General features: G+C 36.7%; 1 long non-coding RNA gene across 1 annotated transcript in view; it reads left to right on the forward strand.

Annotated features, from left to right (window-relative positions):
• Positions 1-1,714: 1,714 nt before the first annotated feature.
• Positions 1,715-13,067, forward strand: part of LOC122237659 — a 116,572-nt gene continuing 105,219 nt past the window's right edge. Inside the window, exon 1 of the long non-coding RNA XR_006216254.1 lies at positions 1,715-2,327. This is a non-coding gene — a long non-coding RNA (uncharacterized LOC122237659). The remainder of the gene's footprint in view (positions 2,328-13,067) is intronic.

Here is a 13,067-nt window from a genome sequence, read left to right on the forward strand (position 1 = left end):
GAAGTCACAAGGAGTTAGAATACACATGAAATGTTTTATATTTTTAATTGCTTAAAATGATATGCTTGCTTATGCTTGAAAATAAATATTTACATTAAATTTTAACTATTTTGCTTTTATAAAAATGATAGTTTTTAAGGTGATATAACGTATTGACAGGACACAACTAATAGTAATTTGACATTGTGTGTTTGTATGTGTTTTTGCATAAAAACTAGTTTAAAAATGACAGATTTTATTTTTTTATTAAATTTTTTTAAATGTGTATTTATTTTTGAGAGAGAGAGAGAGAGAGACAGAGCATGAGTTGGGGAGGGGCAGAGAGAGAGGGAGACACAGAATCCAAAGCAGGCTCCAGGCTCTGAGCTGTCAGCACAGAGCCTGATGCGGGGCTCCAACTCACAGACCTCGAGATCATGACCTGAGCCAAAGTTGGATGCTCAACCGACTGAGCCACCCAGGTGCCCCCAAAATGACAGATTTATTTAATCCTAGCTACTTGCTTGGTTCGCACAAAAATACAGAATTTGAGGCAGTTGACATTGAAAATGGTAGGTTCTATAATTTCTAGATGGATGGCACATTCTTCTTTGGTCCCAACCGTAATTAGGTTCAGTGGCTATGTTACCATCTGCAGTCAGTAAAGGGACTGTTAGTAATGACATATTCTTAGCAAATTGGTTCACCAACCCTCCCCAGCATTTGTACTATTGACCTTGACTTCAAAGAAATAGTATTAATGCCTTCCTGCCAAAATAGGCTATAAATTTGAGTGTCTTTCAATCTGTCAATAACAAAATTTTAAAGCCTCATTCATTTTGTAAAAGCTTAGCTAATGATTTCTGTAATTTGAATATACTTATTCTAATTGTATATTATAGTTGTAGGTCATTTTTATATTCATATGCTTATTGCAAAAAAAGCTGAGAAAAATGCCAAAATCTATAACAAGATAATAATATCCCATTTAAAAGTATTTTGACATTGTAGTTGATTTAAAATGGTTCTCGGTTTTCTTATCACCTCAGTAGAATTAATTAGCAAAACTAAATAGCTAATATTTACTACATGTGATTCTGTGCCAGATACTGTTTTCAGTCTTTGCACACATTCCTCATGTTATGTTCAAATGATCCCATGAAGTAGGTTCTATCACTATCTCTGATTTTACAGATGAAGAAAACTATAGAAAGGTTGCCCAAGATGATACATGAGTGAGTCCTGGAACCCAGCTCATCTGACTGCAAGACGCACTGCATATTCAAATGAAAAGATCTGCCTATGAACTAGTAGTACTCTGTTCACTGGGCCAAGCCTTAAAGCACTCACAACCCAGACGTATAGAACAATTGGAAGATTTTCTGTACTATTAGTGAATTCTACTAGTGTGTAACTTATTTAAAACAAATAAAAATATTATATATATTTTAACAGCATGTGGTCAACATCATTTCATTCATTCATATAATCTGTATATTAGGTATTTTGAGCAGCCAGGAGCAGCCTCCTGACTGCCAGCTACAGCACAGAGAGCTTGGGCCTGGGTGCTGCAGCTCACAGAGTCCCTCAGAGAAGGAAAGAGAGGAGACGCCTGGGGAGGGAGGGGATGTGATTTATGGGGCTCAGTTTTGTGGAGTTTCATGGTGATTGATGAGGCAAAGATGATACTAGTCATACAGCTTTTCCTCTTTGATGACACGAATCTTGCCCTTGATCTCCAGTAAAGCAGAGCAGAGCCCTGTTACTGGTTTTAACTAAAATCTGCAACTCCTGGTCACAAGCATGACCTAAAACCATTCCATGTGAGTGGCTGTGAGGCAGTAACTATGATTATTTCATTGACTCGGCAGATATTTATTGAGTACTTAGTGTGTGCCATATGTTGCTCTAGACACTGGGGATGTAATGGCAGTCAGGTACTCTTCCAGATGCTGGGAGTATAATACTGTCCAGGTACTTTTCCAGATGCTAGGGATATAATACTTCTAGATACCGGCAATATAAAGAAAGCTCTACTGAGCTGACAGTTGATGGAACTAGGTCTTGTTCATCTTGCCCTTCTCCCCACAATACACAATTAGCCTAGGGCCTGGTACACATAATAGGTACACTTGGTTATGTTCATTGAAATAAATCAAAGCAGTGAAAAGTGTCAGGGCAGAGAAGAGTCACAAAGGACAAAGGAGTATTGACCAGAGGTCAAGTGTTCAACCTGGTGAATCAGGTCACCTCACTGTTTCCAGGTTGATGAGCAGTACTGAAATGGATTTTCCTCCCATGTAGCTGCTCCTTCAAGCTTCCAGTGACTTCTCAGTCAAGTGTTTTGGGTAAGCCTCTCCACTCAGCTGCTAGGAACTATCTTCAGAACTTGATGGGTCCTCCAGTTGCTGGTGCCTGGCTCTGAAAAGCTGGAGAGGTCTGTGGTAAAATAGAGAAGGATTTGTATTTAGAGTGCCTGGAAAAGAGAGAGCCAGGGAAATAGAAATGAGCGTAGCAATTGCAGAAAGTGGTAGAATATACTGGTACATGAGGAAAGGCCCCTTTGCTGTAGTCAGGTGGCTATGCTGTGTCCCAGGGAATGTGGGCAGAAATAAGATTCCAGAATTTATAGGTAGAGGTATATGAATGGTTTGGGCTGGGCAGGTCCAGTTTCCACATAAACTGCTTCATGTTGCTGTTTGCCTATTAAATGTAAACCACTCTGTCCCTTAAAATGCATCACACTCACAAGTGTTTCTGCTACAGAGTCAGTTCCAAGGTAGATCATTGTGCCCTAATGGATACCTCTGGCTGCCCACAACTCCTGGCCCTTTCCCTAGTGTGAGGGGATGGTGGCTACTTCCTTACACATCATGCTCTTTCAAAAGCAAACCATTTGTGTAGGCTGGAGTCACTATTCCTGCCTGCGCAATTGTGCGGGTTGGAGTCACTTAGATAATTCATCAATTGCATTTTATAGCGTGGAGAGATCATACAAAATTGCCTTGCCTGAAACCACAAAAATGAGAATTGTGGCTTTGTTTTGTTTTGTTTTGCCTGGGGAAATGTAAGGATTGCATTCCTTCACAGCAAAAGGCTATTTTTGGTCAAGAGATTTAAAAAAATATTTTTGAAGTATAATAACATTTTATAGTATATATAGTATGTATATGGTATAGTATATTGTATAGTATATAGTACATTATATTAGTTTCAGGTAATCAATGTCATGATTAAATATTTGTGTAGACTGTGAAGTGATCACAATGTAAGTCTAGTTAACATTTGCCATCATAAAAAGTAACAAAAGTTTTTTGTTTTTTTTTTTCTTGTGATGAGAACTTTTAAGATTTACTTTCTTGGCAGCTTTCAAATATGCACTACAATATTATTGACTATGATCATCATGATTTATATTACATCCTCATGACTTATTTATTTTATAACTGGAATTTTGTACTTCTTCACCACCTTCACCCGTTTTGCTATCCTCCATTCCTTCTCCCCTCTGGCAACCATCATTTTATTCTCTGTATCTATGAGTTTTATTTTGTTTGTTTTGTTTTTTAGATCCCACATATGTGGATGAGATCATATGATAGTTGTCTTTCTCTGACTTATTTCATTTAGCCTAATACCCTCAAGTTCCATCCATGTTGCGACAAATGGCAAGATTTCATTCTTTTTAAGGCTAAGTAGTCCATATATAATATATGTTATCCATTGTATATATTATAAAAATATCTTTGTATGTATATATATATATATTTGTATATATATATATATATATATATATATATACACAAACATTACATCTTCTTTATCCATTCATCTATCATATGTGTGTACATCATAATTATATATACATCCATATGTGTAAACATCATAATTATATATACTATAAATATATATAGTTATGAATATGTGTGTATATATACACACACACACATATATATACATATATATACATATATGTATATCTTGGCTATTGTAAGTTATGCTGCGGTGAACATGGGGTTGCATATATCTTTTCAAGTTAGTGTTTTCATTTTCTTCAGATAAATACCTAGAGTTGGAATTGCTAGATCATATGATGTTTCTACTTTTAATTTTTTGAGGAACCTCTATATTGTTGTCCATAAAGGCTGCACCAATTTACATTTCCGTCAGTAGTGCACAGGATTCCTTTTCTTCATGTTCTCACCAACACTTGTTATCTCTTGTCTTTTTGATAATAGCCATTCTGATAGATGTGAGATGATATCTCATTATGATTTTGATTTGCATTTCCCTGATGATGAGTGATGTTGAGCATCTTTTTATGTGTGTTCTGGACATCTGTATATTTTCTTTGGAAAAATATATTCATGTTCTTTGCCCATGTTTTAACTGGATTGATCTTGGGGGGGGGGTCAAGGATAATGAAATGAGGACCATGTCTGCTGAGCAAAAGAGTATAGCACCCAGTATTGTGGTCTTTTCCCTTCTCAGCATGTGATGTGCTGCTGTGGCCTCTGTTCTTCCTGCCTGAATGGTCAACTTCTGGAATGGCTGGAGAATCTAGGGCCACAAAGATCACGTCCAAGACCTGGAGCTGTGGCAAAGATGGTTCTTGCTTCGAAAATATGGATCACAGCAAATTCTCCAGCTATGAGCTTCTTGCCTGTTTTGATCTTAGTGCTTTACTCTATAATTATTATTTCAGAAATGTTGACTCTGTGAGCACACCAAGAATGACAGAAAGTTCAGGCCCATTTTTCTTGACAAGCAACAAATCTCTGTGAGGATATTTAAATTTTGGTTGTTATTCTCTCCTCTGAATAGTAGGAGACTCCTCATTCCAGGTCACACATGACCCAGCTGGTTAAGTTAAATGATTTCTAAAGAGCCTGTGCCACTGGAAAGCCCCTCAATCACGTTGAGCAAATGAACTTTCCTAGCTGGTGACACACAGTGGTATGTGAACAGATTAAATAAGCTGCATCCACAATTCAGCATTAAGGTGGTCTTACTAACCTATAGGAATAGAAGAATGTGATTTTTAAAAACTCAGATTTGTATAGGCTGGGTCTGGGCAGAATTAAGAAAGTGGTCACATTTACCTTTTCTCTTTTGTGTGTTTTTCACTTGCTTTACCTAACTAAAATTTAAGGGTATATGTGCATATGTGTATGAATGTATGTATGAGTCTATGTTTGCAAGTGGGTCCCCGACTTCCAAAAATGGGAATAATTCAGCTTTTACCTTCACTATACCATTGGTTGAGCATTTTGAAGTCCTTAGTTAATAAGATGCCATGGGCAGTTTAATTTTGTGTAATAAATGTGTCTGTGTCTTTAGACATAGGTGTATCTTAGGTCATATCTTTTTAAGAATCCTCAATTCTGATATGTCATGGTTTATTTTAGTCTTCATTCAAAATTTCTACCGTAAATGGCAGTCAACACCACTTCTAGCCGTTTTTAAAAATAAAATATCTCAAGGGTGCCTAGATGGCTCAGTTAAGCGTCTGACTCTTGATTTTGACTCAGGTCATGATCTTGTGGTTAGTGGGTTTGAACTGACAGCGTGGAGCTTGCTTGGGATCCTCTGTTTCCCTTTCTCTCCCCAAGTAATGGCTAAGGGGAAATATTAACCAGAGTGCAAGGATAAAGAAGAAATAACTCTGTTTATGTTGAACTCTCAGGAAGATCCATTGACTGATCTGGTGGTGACCATTATAACTAACAATCATGGAGGAGTGCCTGGGTGGCTCAGTTGGTTAAGCCTCTGAGTCTTGATTTTGGCTCAAGTCATGATCTCATAGTTTGTAGGATCAAGCTCTGCAGCTGGTTCTGCACTGACAGCACAAAGTCTTCTTTGGATCCTCTCTCTCCCTCTCTTTCTGCCCCTTGCCCACTCATGCTCCCTCACTCTGTCTGTCTCTCTCAAAATAAATAAACTTAAAAAAAGATAATTAAAAAAACAACTCACAATCATGGAGAAGAAGGAAATTCAGTCAAGAAAGCACAGTGCTTTCGTAAACTTTAAATCTAGACAAATTATGATTAATTTTAATTTTTTTAATGTTTTTATTTATGTTTGAAACAGAGAGAGACAGAGCATGAGCAGGGGAGGGGCAGAGAGAGAGGGAGACACAGAATCCAAAGCAGGCTCCAGGCTCTGAGCTGTCAGCGCAGAGCCTGATTCAGGGCTTGACCTCACGGACTGTGAGATCATGACCTGAGCTAAAGTCGGACGCTTAACCGACTGAGCCACCCAGGCGCCCTGACAAATTATGATTAATTTTAAAATGTTGATAAAACTCACAGGCAAACTATAAGCAAATTATTCAAAAATTTCTCTATAATACCTGTATGTATCTACCTACCTATTTGTTTCTCTGTGATGACTATGATATAAATTGGCAGTCCTCAAAGTTTATTCCATCTGCAAGATGCTCAGGGCAAAATAGTTCCATAGTAATTAAGTTTGGGAATTGCTGCTTGCTTACTATATTTCTCTGCCATTGAAATATTCAAAAAATGGGGCACCTGGGTGGCTCAGTTGGTTAGGCATCTGACTCTTAATTTCAGCTCATGTCATGATCTTACAGTTAGTGGGTTCGAGCTGCGTCAGGCTCTAAGCTGACAGTATGGAGCCTACTTTGGACTCTCTCTCTCTGCCCCTCTCCTGCTCATGCTCTCTCTCTTTTAAAATAAATCAGTAAACCTAAAAAAAAAAGGTTCAAAAGTCTCTCTTAGATAAAGAATTCTAAGAAGTTCTGCAGTAAGCAAAGCTATTAAACTTTATTCTGTCCAGTGTTCCCCAAACTTACTTGACTCCAACCACTCCTTTTTAAATAATACATGCTTTGCATTCTTCTTTTTGACAAATGCAAGAAAACAGACAAATCAGTTTATAATGGGGAGCTAAATTTTACCAAATTGACACACAAAAAGAAATTTTAAACATACATTTTAAAAAGAAGTTCTGACAGGTAAACATTTATGTAATAGAATTTTTAAGTTATTAATTTCCTATATGTTTTTTATTATGTATTTTTGTGGTTAATCTGCAGGAATCTTTAACAAGTTTATATTTTTTTTACTGTGTATTAAAATAACAAATTGCTGGGGAGCCTGGGTGGCTCAGTTGAGTGTCTGACTTTGGCTCAGGTCATGATCTCACAGTTTGTGGGTTCAAGCCCTGCATTGGGCTCTGTGCTGACAACTCAGAGTCTGGAGCCTGCTTCAGATTCTATGTCTCTCTCTCTGCTCCTCTCCCACTAGCATTCTGTCTCTCTCTGTCTCTCAAAAAATGAATAAACATTTAAAAATGAATAAATAAAAATAATAAATTGCTTTGCAGCATATAACACTAGGGACAATATCCTTGCTATAAATAACAGAAAAAGATATTCTTCCTGTCCCCCCCTCTCTCCAGCCAAAGAAAACTTCAGAACATTTGTTAGGAATGTATATAAAAAAAATTAAGTAATGGTAAAGCATATTTTTTGGTGTATATAAGAAAATTCCAATGTAATTAATTAGGGTTAGCAAGGAATGTAAGAGTGGTTTATTTATTATATTAACATAATTCTTGGAAAAGGTTAATGATGATAAACCAGATGATGATTGAAATAGATTTTGAAAATCCATGATAAAATGAAATTTCTGTTTCTGTATAAAACTATAGGTGATATAGGACTTGAATAATAATTAGTTTTTATAAGATAGTCCCCATATAAAATCAATTGCCAACATTTTATTTAATTGTTAAAAACTATAGTCATTTCCTTTTTTCACCAAAAAATGGGATAAGGATGTCTATAATTATTACCAACAGCTACAGTTCAGAGCAATACGAGATCCAAGGCAGAAACAGGAGGTCTGTCAATAAAAAAGATAAGAAAGCACAAAATTATTATTATTTTTAGATAATATAAATTAATGTAGAAAATCAAAGAAAATCATTCAAAAAAAGTCCAATAGTTCAGATGATTGGTTGCTGTAGAATAAATGTAGGGAAAAAAATCAACAGTTTTTTTCTAAATCCATAAATACTCTATTAGCTGAGAGTAAAGATCTCACTAAAATATCAACAACAAAAAGTAGGATGAATCATGTATGAAGAAAACTCTAAACATTTAATGAGTATTTTTCCTCCCATAAATGATTACTTGAACAAATGAAGACACGATCTGTTCTTAAAGAGTAGACTCAAGTATTCAAATAAGTATATCAGTTCTTCTTTGTTAAAGTATTAATGAATTCTAATTAAAAATCAAAGGGATGTTTTAATTTGGAAAATTTCTAACATTAATTTAGAAAACTAAACAAGTGAGGAAGAGCTAAATATTCAAAAATATTTTGAAGAAAAAATGTCTGAAAGAATTTTACTGTATGAGTTATTAAAACTTGATTTGAATCCTTGATAATTAAATTCTATCTCAGAGGAGAATAGACAAGCAGACAAAAAGTAGATAAAAGATAGAAATAACAGATAGGAAAAAAAGAGAATCACAACAGGAGGAGCCAAGATGGCGGAACAGCATGGAAGCTTTTTGTGTGTCTCACGTCCATGAAATACAACCAGACCAACACTAAAGCATCCTACACACCTAGAAAACTGATTGGAAGATTAACACAACAATCTGCACAACCTGAACCACAGAATTTAGCAGGTCGATGACACGAAGAGCTGAACTTGGGGAGCAAGAAGCCCCGAAAGGTAGGGAACCCCTTTCGCGGGCAAAGAGAGGACGCAGACTGGGGAGTGGGGGAGCATACGGGAAAAGCACCCCTCCCCAAAAGCAGCTGAGAGGAAGTGGAAAATTGGAAACAGCCACAGGGACTAAACTAAAAAGGGAGAAATGAGAAAGGAGAAAGGAGAGGGTTTAAATTCCATTAATATTGTAAACAAGGGGAGCACAAACGCTGCAACTCCGCAGCTCGATACCTAGTGATGCTCTAGTGGGAAAGGTGAATCCCCAGGAACAGAGTGGGGTCCAGGAGGTTCTCAGACCACAAGGGAAATAGCCGTTCCACTGCTGGAAGGACATTTGATAGAGACTGTTAAAGCCACCTGGTCCCAGCAGACCCCAGAAGGCAGCCACATTCGCTGGTGCTGGGGCAAGGTCATTGAGGGTGAAGCCTGGTGCCAGATGTGTGTTGCAACTTTCCGTAATCCCTGAAATGCTGATGCTACACTGTCTTGTGACCTTTTTTGGGGGCGGGCTGGCACCTGGCTGCAGTCTCGGGGCACCGGCAACAGCAGGGTACAGCAGGCATTCCTGGGTGCAGCCCACATTCAGCCATTGCTCGCTGAGACCCTCCCACAGAGGGGCAGAGCAGGTCAAAGCTGCAGTCCTTCCAAGTAAGAGGCCGGGGAAAATAGCCGCATCTGAGACAAAACTGCCTGGGGCCTGATCACAGAGAGCGGAAAAGCGGGGAGTGGACAAGAGCTGAAGACAGAGGACCAGTGTGCGATTGCTGATCCGAGAGAACAAACTAGGTGGCTGGGTGGCACCATTTTCACCGCTCCCGTGCATGCGCATACGCACCTACAAGCACCGCAACAATCCACCCCAGTAGGCTAGCAGCACCATCTAGTGGAGAGCGGGGCTGTTACACCAAGCCCCACCTGACTGGGCCAACTTTGCTCTTCAAGAACACAAACCTCACCGCCAGCTTAATTTATGGACTATAAAGAGCTACATGCACTGACCTCTAGGGGAAAATGAAGCAATTTCAGTCCTACTTCAATCTCTTAGCAGGTTCATCTGTTCAATTTTTTTTCTTTTTCCTTTTTCTCCTTTACAATTCTTTTTTCTTGAATAAAGAAAGAGAAAAAATTCATTTTTATTTTCAATTTTTATTTAAAATATCTGTCTTTAATTGTTGTTACTATATTTTTTACTTTTGTGTAGATTTTTTCAAATTCTACTTTACTTCCATCATTTTATTTTAGTCTACTTCAGTGTACTCACTTTTTCAAATTTTCAAACAATTTCCTTTTTTTCTTTCTTTTTTTCTCTTTTTCATTTCTTTTCTTGAATGCAGAAAGAGAAAAACTTCATTTTTAGTTTCAATCTCTTTTAAAATATTTTTATTTAATTTTTATTACTATATTTTCTGCTTTTATGTAAATTTTTTCAAGTTCTGTCTTACTCTCATCATTTTATTTTTGTCTACTTCAGTGTACTCACCTTTTCAAATTTTCAAATGCTTTTTTTCTTTTCTTTTTTCTTTTTTATATTTTTTCTCTTTTTAGTTTCTTTTTTCTTAAATACAGAAAATGAAAAAATTCATATTTATTTTTAATTTTTATTAAAATATTTTTCTTTAATTTTTTTCCTACTATATTCTTTACTTTTCTGTATATTTTTTCAAATTCTATTTTATCCCCATCATCTCATTTTAGTCTACTTCAGTGTATTCATTTTGTCCAATTCTCAAACAATTTTCTTTTTTTTTTCTTTAATCTCTCAAACCACTTTCAACACCCAGACCAAAACACACCTAGGATCTAGCATCATCTATTCGATTTGTGTGTGTCTGTGTGTTCTTAATTTTTAATTTTAATATTTTTTTAATTTTAATTTTTTTTAATTTCAATTTTTCTACCTCACTAATTCCTTTTCTCTCTTCAAAATGACAAAACGAAGGAATTCACCCCAAAGGAAAGAGAACGAAGAAACGACAGGGATTTAACCAACACAGATACAAGCAAGAAGTCTGAACCAAAAGTTAGAATCGCGATAATAAGAATACTAGCTGGAGTCAAAAATAGATTAGAATCCCTTTCTGCAGAGATAAAAGAAGTAAAAAATAGCCAGAATAAAATTAAAAATGCTATAACTGAGCTACAATCACAGGTGAATGCAGTGGCAGCAAGAATGGACGAGGCAGAACAGAGAATCAGCAATATAGAGGACAGACTTATAGAGAATAACGAAGCAGAAAAAAAAGGGAGATTAAGGCAAAAGGGCACGATTTAAGAATTAGAGAAATCAGTGACTCATTAAAAAGGAACAACATCAGAATCATAGGGGTCCCAGAGAAGGAAAAGAGAGAAATAGGGGTAGAAGGGTTATGTGAACAAATCATAGCGGAAAACTTTCCCAACCTGGAGAAAGACAAAGACATCAAAATCCAGGAAGCACAGAGGACTCCCATTAGATTCAACAAAAACCAACCATCAACAAGTCAAATTCACAAAATACTTAGGCAAGGAGAGAATCATGAAAGCAGCAAGGGGATAAAAGTCCCTAACCTACAAGGGAAGACAGAACAGGTTTGCAGCAGACCTATCCACAGAAACTTGGCAGGCCAGAAAGGAGTGGCAGGATATATTCAGTGTGCTGAATCAGAAAAATATGCAGCCAAGAATTCTTTACCCAGCAAGGTTGTCATTCAAAATAGAAGGAGAGATAAAAAATTTCCCAGACAAAAATTAAAGGAGTTTGTGACCACTAAACCAGCCCTGCAAGAAATTTTAAGGGGGACTCTCTGAGGGGAGAAAAGATGAAAAAAAAAAAAATATATATATATATACACCAAAAGCAACAAAAGGTTAGAAAGGACCAGAGAACACCACCAGAAACTTCAACTCTACAAGCATCATAATGGCAATAAATTCATGTCTCTCAGTACTCACTCTAAGAACATCAATGGACTCAATGCTCCAATGAAAAGACATAGGGTAACAGAATGGATAAGAAAACAAGATCCATCTATATGCTGTTTACAAGAGACCCACTTCAGACCTAAAGAAACCTACAGATTGAATATAAGGGGATGGAGAACCATTTATCATGCTAATGGTCAACAAAAGAAAGCTGGAGTAGCCATACTTACATCAGACAATCTAGACTTTAAAGACTGTATCAAGAGATGCAGAAGGGAATTATATCATAATCAAGGGGTCTATAGACCAAGAAGATCTAACAGTTGTAAACATTTATGTGCCAAATGTGGAGCTGCCAAATATATAAATCACAAACATAAAGAAACTCATTGATAGTAATACCATAATAGTAGGAGACTTCAACACCCCACTCACAGCAATGGACGGATCATCTAATCAAAAAACCAACAATGGCTTTGAATGACACATTGGACCAGATGGACTTAACAGATATATTCAGAACATTTCATCCTAAAGCAGCAGTATATACATTCTTCTCCAGTGCACATGGAACGTTCTCCAGAATAGACCATATACTGGGACACAAATCAGCCCTAAGTAAGTACAAAAAGATCGAGATCATACCATGCAGATTTTCAGACCACGATGCTATGAAACTCGAAATCAACCACAAGAAAAAATTTGGAAAGGTAACAAATACTTGGAGACTGAAGAACATCCTACTAAAGAATGAATGGGCTAACCAAGCAGTTAAAGAGGAAATTAAAAAGTATATGGAAGTCAATGAAAATGACAGCACCACAACCCAAAACCTCTGGGAAGCCGCAAAGGCGGTCATAAGAGGAAAGTATATAGCAATCCGGGCCTTCCTAAAGAAGGATGAATGATCTCAGATACACAACCTAACCCTACGCCTTAAGGAGCTGGAAAATGAATAGCAAATAAAACCCAAAACCAGCAGAAGACAGGAAATAATAAAGATTAGAGCAGAAATTAATGCTATTGAAACCAAAAAAATAGAACAGATCAATGAAACCAGAAGCTTGTTCTTTGAAAGAATTAACAAAATTGATAAACCACTAGCCAGTTTGATCAAGAAGAAAAAGGAAAGGACCCAAATAAGTAAAATCAAGAATGAAAGCGGAGAGATCACAACCAACACAACATAAATAAAAACAATAATAAGAGAGTATTATGAGCAATTATATGCCAATAAAATGGGCAATCTGGAAGAAATGGACAAATTCCTAGAAACATATACACTACCAAAACTGAAACAGGAAGAAATAGAAAATGTGAACAGACCCATAACCAGTGAGGAAATCGAATTAGTAATCAAAAATCTGCCAAAAAAACAAGAGTCCAGGACCAGATGGCTTTCCAGGGGAATTCTACCAAACATTTAAGGAAGAGTTAACACCAATTTCTTGAAACTGTTCCAAAAAATAGAAATGGAA

The sequence above is a fragment of the Panthera tigris genome, chromosome B1 (genome assembly GCF_018350195.1).
Source record: "Panthera tigris isolate Pti1 chromosome B1, P.tigris_Pti1_mat1.1, whole genome shotgun sequence".
Taxonomy (NCBI): Eukaryota; Metazoa; Chordata; class Mammalia; order Carnivora; family Felidae; genus Panthera; species Panthera tigris.